The sequence below is a fragment of the Cibotium barometz genome, chromosome 37 (genome assembly GCF_041138505.1).
Source record: "Cibotium barometz isolate CiBa-2024 chromosome 37, ASM4113850v1, whole genome shotgun sequence".
NCBI lineage: Eukaryota > Viridiplantae > Streptophyta > Polypodiopsida > Cyatheales > Cibotiaceae > Cibotium > Cibotium barometz.
Genome location: NC_141082.1, coordinates 9,836,726 through 9,849,268, shown reverse-complemented (window position 1 = coordinate 9,849,268; position 12,543 = coordinate 9,836,726).

Genomic DNA, 12,543 nt, shown 5'->3' with positions numbered 1-12,543 from the left:
GCTTCATCTCCTACTTTGGAGGGAGAGGTATTGCCCACAAGGCCGCTCACTATCAACTCATCATCACCTCCATCTGAGACACTGCAAAAAATCTTCATTTCCTTTGCTGCCTCATGTACCCTCCTCTTATGGTGTAAGCTTGACCACAGTGCTTTTCCTCTTCTTTGTAGGGGGCTCTTGTAAACTGAATGTGTTCAAGTACCACTTTGAAGGCTTCTTCACCACCTTTGGAGGTGACTCCACTTTGGGGTCATTTTCCTAATCCCCTTGGGCTATTTTATGCTAAATTTTGAAGTGGTAACACATCTTCATCATGTGCTAAGCCATTCACATTATCAACAAACTGAAAATCTTCATAATTCACATCATCATTATCATCAAATTAAGATGAACAGTTGTTGTCATGTTTTTTATGTGATAATTCAGCATTCTTGTGTTTATAAAAAATGGCATCACATCTAATGATAATCTCTCTCTCATGAGGATCAAACATGTATGCTTTTTCCTTTGATGCATAACCAACAATTATGCATAATATGTGTCTCATGAGGATGAAACAACCTGTATGCCAAACCAACAGTTATACGTACTTAGATTTTGCATGAATCTTTCTCCTCCTTTTCATCTAGTATATACACATATGCGTCACATCCAAAGACACTCAAATGTGAAATACATGGTTACATACCTGAGAAGAAGGATTCGAGAGAAGTCATATCTTCCAATGCTTTTGTTATAAATACAACGATGTTTTGGAATGCTTTAGTCCAAAAACCATTACTAAGATTACTTGCTTATAACATGCTCTTTGCACATTCAAGTAAAGTATGCTTCATTCTTTCCACTATACCATTTCATGGTGGAGTGTAGGTGTTGATGGTGAATTTCATGCTCTTTGTAAAAATAATTGAAAACTCTTGATTTCGTTGCATCTCCTCTAAGCCTTGATTAGCTTGCCAACGTGATCTTTTAATTTTGCTTTTGAGCTCTTGAAAAACACTTGAAAGCTTGTGACTTGTGCTTCAAGAAATACACCCAATAGTTTCGTTAGTAATCACCAATAAATATAACATAAATTAACTCTTGTTGGAAGTCAAAATATCCAATTTACCCTCACACAAGAGTGAGCCCACATTCTCTCTCTCAATGTATTTTAATTTATATTACTTGAAATAGCTTGTGTGACTCAAAATAGCTTTACTTTACATGCATGTTTACCTCAAGTAAAATAGCTTACTTTACTTTGTGTATGTCTCTACTTTACATGCATGTCATCTACTCAAAATTGAAGTATTTTTTTGACTAAATAAATATTTACAAACTTTGTTAAAAAATCAAATGTCCGTAAGAACTTTTATATGTTGAAATAAGTATTTGTTGCCAATAAGTATGCATGCCTCCCAAAATGGAATAAGTGGTGGGCAACCACAAGATGAAATAATAATTAGTTAAGCGTCTCAAGATCTTCATGACTATTACTAGCTCGTCTCAATTATTGAACTCAAGATCTGCACATACATTGATTGCATTAATCATTTAATAAATTAATTGATTAAATTTTAAATATAAATATCTACATTTAATATAAGTAATCAAGGCGAAGCAGCCAATACTATCATGAATGTCGAGAGTCACCCACGTACTTTCAAAGTAGGCTATGATAGCTCGGGTTTAGAAAGGCGTCTTGATCTCCCATCCTGGAGAATTCATAATCAATAAAAAACATTAGAATATAAATTTCATGAATTACTTCTCATAAAATATCTCAGGGTTGAGATGCAATCTGTTCTCAATTGTCACAAAAGAATTTGAAATGATCATGGGCAAGTGTGGGTGTAAGATGCAATCAAGGATGGATAGGCGATGAGGTTATGATTAGTGAGCAATTGATCTAATTCCATGGAGTAGCCTTTATACTTCTCCAAATATCTGTGATAAATATCACCTCTTCTTAGCATTGTGTGCTCATGATCTAAAGAGAATTTAGAGTCTACTATCTCAGAGTCTACTTCTAGAAAAGAAAACTCGTCGTAAAACTGAGTGCACTGGAAGAGTATCTTAAAATGATCGCAATAGACTAATGTGAAAGGAGCGCCAATGTGATGAAAGATTCAAATAGAAAGTATTTTCATTAATCTTATTGAGGATCTTAAACGGTTCATAAAATCTCAAAGCTAGTTTAACTACATAGTTTTTCTCTACACTCTTTAATCGTCTCTTTTCAATCCTAAGTTATATGTAATCTCCTTCTTGGAAAGTCACAAGCTTACGTTTCTTATTGACTTGGGTCGTATAGTAGGCTTGATATTTAGAGATAGTGTCATGTACTTTACTAAGAATATAGGTATGGTCTAGTGAAGTTATCTACTGTGGAATAATATGAGAGACTCAAGAAGCAAGTAATTTTTTATCATACACAACTTCAAATGAAGCTTTGAAGTTGTGTAAGAGACATAGTATCATGTACTTTACTAAGAATACGGGTATGGTCTAGTGAAGTTATCTACTATGGAAAAATATGAGAGACTCAAGAAGCAGGTAATTTTTTTATCATACACAACTTCAAAGGAAGCTTTGCTAGTAGTAGCAGAGTGTGGTGTGTTATTATAAGTGAATTAGGCAAATGAAGGTGTTTGCTCCAAGTTCTTGGTCTAGAAATAGTGTAGGATCTCAACAAATCTAGATTAGTGCTATTGGTCGGCTATTACTCCCAATATGGAAAGTAGAACTGAAATCAATTCTAGATCCTAGATTAGAAAATAAAGCAATCTAAAAATGATTACAGAATTTGGAATCACAATTAGAAATAACTTTTGGCAAATCCATGGTGTGTAAAATAATACTTGATAAACATATGTGCAGCTTTGTGAAGCACATAATGTTTGTTTACATGCAATGAAATACGTTTCGTTACTAAATTTGTCAATGATAATCCATAGCATGTCATTTCATGCAAATGTAACAGGAAAACCAGTAATGAAATCCATTGAGATTTCTTCCCAAGGGGCATTAGGAATAGGTAATGACATGAACATACTATTTTCCATGATGTCGCTTAGCTTGTTAATAAATTATACATTTAGAGACAAAATTACCAACACCATTCTTTACATGAGGCTAATAAAAATCATCTTCTACTACTTTTGAAGTATTATGAGTATTTCTTTATGACGCATATAGATGGAGTATGTAATTATTTTAGAAGAAATTGTCTAAACGGAAGAGTATATATAAATGCTTTTTAAAGAAAAGAAATCTATCAGTGTATAAATAATTATCCAACAAGTAAGTAATGATTATATTGTACTTTCAACCATGCATGAGAAAAATCATAATTATGTTCATATATAAGATCATGCTCATATGCACCACGCACAACATCAAAAGAATGAATATCAAGAATGAAAATATTAGCAATGGAAGGACATCTACTTAATGTATTAGCTATAACATTCTCTTTACTTGGGTGATATTAAAACTTTCAATGAATGATGTCCATTTAATATGACGATCAGAAGTCAAAGGTTAACTTAGTAGATGCCTTATACTCTGTCGGTCAGATTTAATCATAAACTCAAAACCCATCAAATAATGTTTCCATATATGAAGTGTATAATCAAATTTAATCATAAACTCATAGCCCATCAAATAATGTTTCCACAGACGAAGTGCATGAACAACAACAAGTTATTTGTTTGTAAATAAGTGCTATGCTTGGTCTCAGAAGGTTCCATCTTTTGGCTCTCATATGCAAAAGGATATCTATCTTGGTCTCATAAGGTTTCAGCTTTCAGCTCTCATTTGCAAAAGAATGTCCATCTTGCATACGAACCATAAGGACCGCACTGATGCTTGATCCAATAGCATCAGTGACTACAAAGAAGAATCGGTAAAAAAGAAGAATCGGTAAAAAAAAAATTACAGTTATAACAAAGGAGCATGCATCAAGATATGCTTAACCATGTCAAAGGATTTCTGTTAGTGCTCACCCAAAAAAAAAAGTTTTCTTTTTAAGGAGCATAGTTAAAGGCAATACAATCAAAGACATGCTTGCTCACCCCAATAAAAAACCATCTACTTTAAAAGGAGCATAGTTGAAGGCAATGCAATCAAAGAAAAATTGCGAATAAAGTTTCTATAATAACTCCTTTACATTCTTAGGAGTAGGCTAAGTTTTTATGGTTTTAACCTTTTTGGGAAACTCTAATACCTTCATCAGTAGAAATGATATGATCTAGATATTTGATTTCTTTTTGGAAAGAAGAAACTTTTCTCAAGATTGGTATATACGCTTAATTTTCTTTCAAAAGTCTCAAAACAAGTGTAAATGTTGTTTGTGTTGTTCTTTATTTTAGTTGAATATCATCGAAGAAAACAATGATAAAATGTTGGTATTTCAAGAATATGTGATTCATCATTCTACTTAATGTAGTAGGTGCGTTTGTGAGGCCACAAGGCATTAGAAGAAATTTATGGTGTCATGCTTGTGTATGGAAAGTAGCTTCATACATATAAACTTAATGATATCCATATTTCAAGTCAATTTTACTAAACACACATGCACCATGAAACTTATCTTACAAATCGTCCATATGAGAAAAACATGATATCTTTTTTCTTATTCAATGCCCTATAATCTATGCACATGCGATATAATTTATTCTTTTCATGTACTAAAAGGACTATAGCGTATCCTCGGGCCAATCAGGAGCATAGTCAGCATCATTGTTGGATGCTTCTTCGTTGTGAAGTTGAGTGATTGGAAGTTTTAGAATTCTTCCAACATTGAGCAGCTAAGTGGCTTGGTTGATTGCACTTGTAGTACGTAGGGCAAGGCTTTTTGGCAATATTAGTGTTGTGATAGACTTGGGATGATTATCATTAGAGTTCTTTACATTTTGAATAGGAGAAGTGAGTGCATTGCTATTTCTTACCCAAGGCTTCCTATTTACATTAAAACCATTAAAAAAGAATGAGATCCAATAGGAGCACTGAATAGACAAGGAAAAGGTTGTCGACTATTGTTGAAGCCCGAGAATTTTGGCAGTTATTTGGTAAGAAGCATTGGATCGGTGAATGTGCTTATTTAAGCCTTTCTTTCTTTGACATCATGAGCTTGAGCAATAGCATCATCAAGTGATGTAGGTTTAAACATGTTTACTCTTGGTTTGTATGGTTTCTTCAAGACTAGATTTGTATCGACATTGAATAGTAACTTTAGGCATCTCTTCAACAACATGCAAAGTTATAGAAGAGTTTGCCAAAACATTTTGGTGTACTGAGGTATAGTCTCTCAGTGTTGGAGATGGACAAAGTGTCCCATGCACACAATGAGTTTGAGTGCAAACTACAGTGGTAAAAAGCTTACTTTCACCTTACCTTAGAACTCTTTCCAAGTAGCATGCTTGATGCTTGTCAAGACTGTTGCAAAGAATGTCCCACCAAAGTGAAGCATGATCGACCATGTGGTTGGAAGCACACTTAATCTTATCTTTTTCTGAAAAATGTCTCCTCAGAAAAGTAGTCATCCAATTGGCTCCAACCATGAGAGCACAAGACGACAAGCATCTTTTGCCATCAAATTTAATAAAAGAAAAGGTGTGACGGCTAATCTTACAATCCTTTTTAGTTGCTTGAGTGTCGAAGGTAGCCTTGATAATCTTGGCGATGCGTGTATCTTCGATATTGGGAGTAAAAACTTCATTATTATCAACAAGTTGTTACACGAGGTCGAGACATTTTTGTTGCTCATATTGAAGTAATTTCTCGAGGAGTTAAATTCAGTTGGCAAATGTCGGTGGCAGAAGTGGGAAATTGGAAAATCCACCATCTTGAACTCGATCATCTTTGATTATTGATATTGACATTGGCAGTAGAATTGGGAGTAGATTTCATGGTGCGGGTTCAAGAAAAGTGAAAAGCATCGAGAATTGTTGAAGAAGCTTTTCAAAAATTTTGGAAATTTTTACATTTTTTGTAAATTTTAGGCCTTTTAGGCTTAAAATAGGTATAAAAATACTTATTGGGTTTAAAATTTTGATGAAAAATCATTAAATTTTTAAAAAACTTAAGAGAAGATCTTTGAACTTGTGTGGGGCTAATGTACAAACAGGTGGAAGAGGCTAATCTAGAGGCATAGGGAGCCAGAGAGGTCGAGTTGGATGGCAAAGAAACCAGAGTGGAAGTGCTATTATTGTGTGACAAACTACCAGGTCATATAGCAAAGAAGTGTTATAAAAAGAAAAATGAGTGTGTGCTTTAAAAAGTAAAATGACATCAAAAGTGGGAAGCTACAACAAGGGAATTATGCATCTTTAAGCAAGCAAGTCAACGATAAAAGTGAGCAGCTATTTGTGAAATATATGCCTAGTTTTATTAATGTAGATGCAAGGAACCTTAAAGATGTATGGTATGTTGATTGGATGCCTCTAACCACATGACCATTCATGGAGAGTGCTTAAAGATATGTATTCGGGTACCCTAACCACATGACCAGTCATGGAGAGTGGTTTAGAGATTTGTAAAAAATGAAAAAAGTAGGGTATGTAAAAACAGGTGATGATACTGCACAGCCTATTGTGCATGTTGGTAAGATGCCATTATCTATGTAGGATAGAAAAATGAAGTACCTGGCTAATGTACATGTTCCCAATATTACAAAAAATTATGTTCGATGGTTGAGGAGGGTCTGTAAGTGAGGTTTAACCCTCATAGATGTTATGTAGAAGACTTTAATAACCAATGACAAATTAGTACAAGTTGGCTTCTTTTCTTTTGTGATGTTTGCTTGGTAAAATTAAACTTTCTTCACTTTACCCTGTCTATCTAAAATTCTAAATCCTTCCTTTGATTTGGTTGAGTAACTTCATACTTATGGATATACTCTTTCCGAGTTAGAATATCCAAAGGAGCCATCTCTTATAAAACGCTCGAGCCAACTAAAATACAAAATGCTCATTAGACCCTATACCTTTGGCACTATGGCACAAATTTTGGGGCATTCCAACACTAAATCATTATTGATCAAATGATATCCAGTCAACAACTATGTCAATCTTTGAACTCTATAGTTCAACATCAAAATACGAGTCTTGCTAGGTCGTGATAGTAGCCTTAGACTCAATGTAAATAAAAATAGCAAAGTCCAGAACTTGCCCAAATACTTTGTGGATCCACCTCATGGATATTTGCCATGACTCAAAATAGTGTGAAAACACTTCCACACCTACCCAAGTACACACACTGAACACTCTTGGCAATTTGGCTGCACTAAATTGATAAGTTTAGGGCTTTATCTCGAATATCAAGCACCTAAGTTTTGTGACTTTTCGTAAATTTTAAGTTCATTTGGAAGTCAACACCGAATATCAATTAAAAGAAATTACCACTTTAAGAGACTTGTTTGACAGCTCCAAATTTTCTCAATCTTCTTCTCGCATAAAAACAACTAATCTCTCTGGATCAGCACAACTTTCTGATGAGGAAGGAGAAATGATTGCTACAAAGTGTGCATGCATACAGCAAGCCATGCTTGACAACAATCAAGTTAGTTGTTGGGCACTCCGTACTAGCATCAAGATCAAGATTTGAGTGTAATCATTCGAGACTAACACCAAATTTCTTGTGGTTCACCTTTGACCTCTCTGGATAAGCTCCCAGCCTTGAGTTTACTTCTAAACCAACTTGTTTAGCTCTAAACTCGATATCTATGTCAAGAGACCCATATGATCACTCTGAATCCTCAATTCTAATCCCAAGGATTCCTCCTTGAAGACCTAAGTCAAGGATTAATTCTGGGATAATAATCTATTTACAAACCATATTCTAGAGAGATAAAGGAATTCTAGAGAGATAAAGGAATTCTAGAGAGATAAAGGAACTCTAGAGAAGTCTTATCTCTCTAGAATTATGCTATTTTCACCAACGGTCTCTAAAGTCATTTTGTAAGGGGCTTACGCCAAAAATTTTAACACAATTAAGTGGAACAAAAAGTTCTATTTGAATAAATCAAATTTAATTCAAGGATTAATTCTAGGACAACAATCTATTTACAAACCATGTTCTAGAGAGATAAAGGATTAATTCTAGGACAACAATCTATTTACAAACCGTGATCTAGAGAGATAAAGGAACTCTAGTGAAGTCTTCTCTCTCAAGGATTATGCTATTTTCACATATAATCTCTAAAGTCATTTCCTAAGGGGCTTTACCCCAACAATTTTAACACAATTAGGTGGAACAAATCAAATTTATCCTTATGTGAAACGAGATCCTATGTACATGCACACTAGGTGTACATGAGGGGGGTGCACATGCACATTAAGGTTACTAAACCTAATCTCATATATTTTCTTAGCACTAGGAGGTGCACATGCACATTAAGGTTAATAAACCTAATGCCATATATTTTCTTAACACTAGGGGTCCAATGAGGTCAAGAATATGCCTAATTGTCTTTAAGCAATTTTATCCTAAGGTAGCCTTGAATAATTATTATAGCATAGGGAGATTTTTAAATCCAATAGAATAAGTTAAGGTTTATCCTTTTAGACCATTCAATTGAATTCACTCAATGTCTGATAGTCAAATGAGGCACAGTTTATAATTAAATAAGTATTTTCTTTTCTCAAAGAATTAAATAATAGAGAAATTTTATTTTTCACTAACTAATGAACGTTTGAATTCAAACTTAAAAAGGTACAATTTATACTTTAAAATTTTTAATTTTAAATCAAGATAGGAAAACTAACATGTCTATGGGCTCTCCCACTTACACAAGAGATCCATGAGTTTTCTACACTAGCTAGAATAACTAGGCTGCAGGGTAGTGTGATATGTAAGGTACTTGCATTAGTGATGTAAGACTTAATAAAGGCCAAATAGTAGCATCTATCCCTCTTACAATGAGGCATGATAAAAATGAATAGGGAAGGCCCCATTTTATAGCCACATCCAAGTCTACATGCATGCATAACTACTCTTGATAAGTGGTTGATCTAGCCCACAATGCAACTAAGGTTTATTGTGTGCAACTAGAGTGAATTTCCCCTTTTTCTAAAGTAAACTAATAGTGGTATATGCACGATACCCAGGTTTGGTGAAAACTACTTTACCACTTACTACCTATGGTTTTACACTTTCCACTTTACAAAATCCACCCTTGGTTTCCACGATACCATGGTTTTGCAACCTTAGTCTTAGCCTTTGTAAATTTACTTTAATAATGTGCAGACACCTTGCCTAAAGTGAATTTTATTTATTTTCCCTAGGAATAGCCATAATATTTTTAACTAGATATTTGCACTAGGGACACATAACAAACTCACTTTGGAGTCTAGTTTTTCAAATTCTATTTATTACCTACTATTATCAGTGCACATGTGCACATAGACCTCCAAGGCCTTATTTAATTTTTCTCGGCTAAAAAATATTGGTACACCTACGATAATTAATATTTATATGCTAAATAATTTACTTGCAAATCTCCTATTAATGAAAAACACGACATTATTCCCATTTTTCTCTCTACAATAAGACATAGTTTAATGATTTTCTGCACTAATAGAGTACAGAGTTGTAAGAGAGATCTTACAACTACCTGAGCTGATGCTATGACTATGCCAAAACTCTAGACACCGAAGTGGCTTTGTTACACAACATGTAAACCACTAGGTGGCTAATGTGGTCAGTGTGAAGCTATCACCCAGGTGAGTCATCAATGTCTGTAGCACTAGTTTTAACAAAATGCTATGTGATGATGTAGGCTGACTTGTGGTACCACATGGCAACATAAACTCTCAGTGCCACAATGTGGGCTAATGTGTGGTACCACGTGGCATCGTAGGTTCACGGTGCCACATCATTACCAAAAAATACTTTTTAATAATGTTGGCAACATAGGCTCACGTGTGCCATGTGGCAACGTAGGCTCACGATGCCACATCATCACCCATATATATATATATATACATATATATATATATACATATATATATATATATATATATATATATATGTATGTATATATGTATATATGTATATATATATATATATATATATATATATATATATATATATATATATATATGTATATATATATATGTATATATGTATATGTATATATATATATATATATATATATATATAAACTTACCATATGGCGATGTAGGCTCACGTGTGCCACATGTCAAAAAACTTAAAGTTTTTATAATTATAATTTTTATATATATATATATATATATATATATATATATATATATATATATATATATATATATATATATATATATATATATATATATATATATATATATAAAGGAGAGAGAGAGAAAGAGAAAAGAAGACAATAAGAGAGAGAGAGAGAGAGAGAGAGAGAGAGAGAGAGAGAGAGAGAGAGAGAGAGAGAGAGAGAGCAAGCACCATAACCTGCCCCACAGAAGAGAACCTAATTGGGGAGAAGAGCTAGCAACATAATCAAAGCTGGCAAAGCCCAAGAATCAATAGGGCTCCACATCTCTCTCCTTGGCATAAAACACAACCATGCTAAAATCAAGGGAGATAAAGATGCCCCAGAGGTCCCATGCCACAGTCAGCATTGTTTGGTAACGTGAAATTTCACCTTGAAGCCATGCAAGCTCTATCATGCTTGACTCCTTTCCGCCACAATCACCATGCTTCAAAGCAACACCCAAATCCATTCGACCATGTACGGTAAGCCATCCACCATCACTCGTATTTCACCAATGTACATGCCATACTAGGTGTTTTAAATTCTTCAATTCTCATGGACAACCCAACCTCATTCACACCCACCTTACCCACCAGCCTCGCTACACATCAACACTCAATTTCCTATTTCAAACCATGTGTAAGTGTTGAAAAGAAAGTACACAAATAAGTGTGTCAAAGAAAGCAATGTGTTGGAGTTTTCATTGGAAGAAGCTTCTACACGGGCTTACCTTTGCCCAACGCCCATACAAATCACTTGTAATATACAAATCACTTGTTGTAATATACACACGAGCTCTACATCTAGTAAGCACATCAATAGGCACTGATATCTCAATTTGTATGGGCGTTGGGCTTACCTTTGCCCAACGCCCATACAAATCACTTGTAATATACACACGAGCTCTACATCTAGTAAGCACATCAATAGGCACTGATATCTCAAGCACCCACATTAAGCCTCATCACCGATAGTCATCTAGGTACGTCTTTGTATGAGGGGACCATAATGGATGTAAGCGTGGCACATGGTATGATCCATCACCTAGATCTTCCTCAAATCAGTAGGAACCTTATATGGCCTCTTCTTTGGTCCCACCACCCATTGATCCACATTGCCTCTATCCACAATGCTTTTCTAACACCCAATCCCTTGAGTCAAAAAGCCTACCCAGCTTAGCTATGGGCAAAGCTGGCTGTTGTGCATCAATAATCTAATGATCTTGACTCCCCAAGAAAAGGCATATCAATAAAATGTCAACAAGAAAATGTCAAAGAAAGAAGTTGTAGAAATTAGTTGAGTTGTAAAATCAAGAAAATGTTGAAGAAAACAGCAAAGAGAGTTGAAAGTAGTTGAGTTGGTGAAATCTTCCAATTGGAGGAGTACAAACATACCATTGCTCATACACATCACCTGTATATTTCACTACGGGCATCATATGTTTTTCATATTTCATGTCACGGCACACACACATGCACTTGCAACTAACCTCATCAATGCTGACCAAGTACATCTCTAGGTGTGGAGACCATGGTAGTGGGCACAAGCCTAGCCCACGGTATGACCCATCGCGTGGCTAGAGGACCCTCAACCTTGCACAATGAGCTTCAATGCATGCAACCTCTGGTTTGACTCCGATTTCGCAACAATAAAACCTCACCTTGGTTGACGTATTTGCAACGAAGAAGCCCAATCTTAGGCATCATGGTATGAGCTCAGGGTATAATATCATGTCACGCTAAGAAGATCTAGATTGCCATCTATCCATATGCAAATCAATCCATGGTGGTCCTGGCACTAATTCCCCCAATCACAAGGTGTAGATTTCTCTTCTACCAACTACCTAATTTTGAAGGGTCCCAACCATTTCCACAATAGAAGGAGCCTCTACATCGTCTATCACTTTCCATGCCGCCTCAACCCGCTGCCTCTACCACCAGAGCTAATCGAAGCTTCTCACCACTTTGCCCTACTTGTGGGTGCAGAGATCGGTCTCCTATTATACAGTTTAACCTGGCATGCTAACTTCATGGTGCATCTTCAACCATCCACACCTTTCCATCCTGGCAACAACTTCAACATCGATGGATGATGCGAGGGCGTGGTCACCATTAGAAAGGGGGCTATGTTAACCACTCCATAGGTTAACATGGTTTCACCTGCTTGACTTAAGGCACTTCGCCATCTTGCTCGCTTGAATGGCACGTATCTTTTGTAAGACGGCACTGGAACATACAAAGCAAATCTACCTTATGCTTAATGTCGAATAGGAAAAGTCTAAGGACTTTGTGTACATATTTGTTCAAGACTACTAC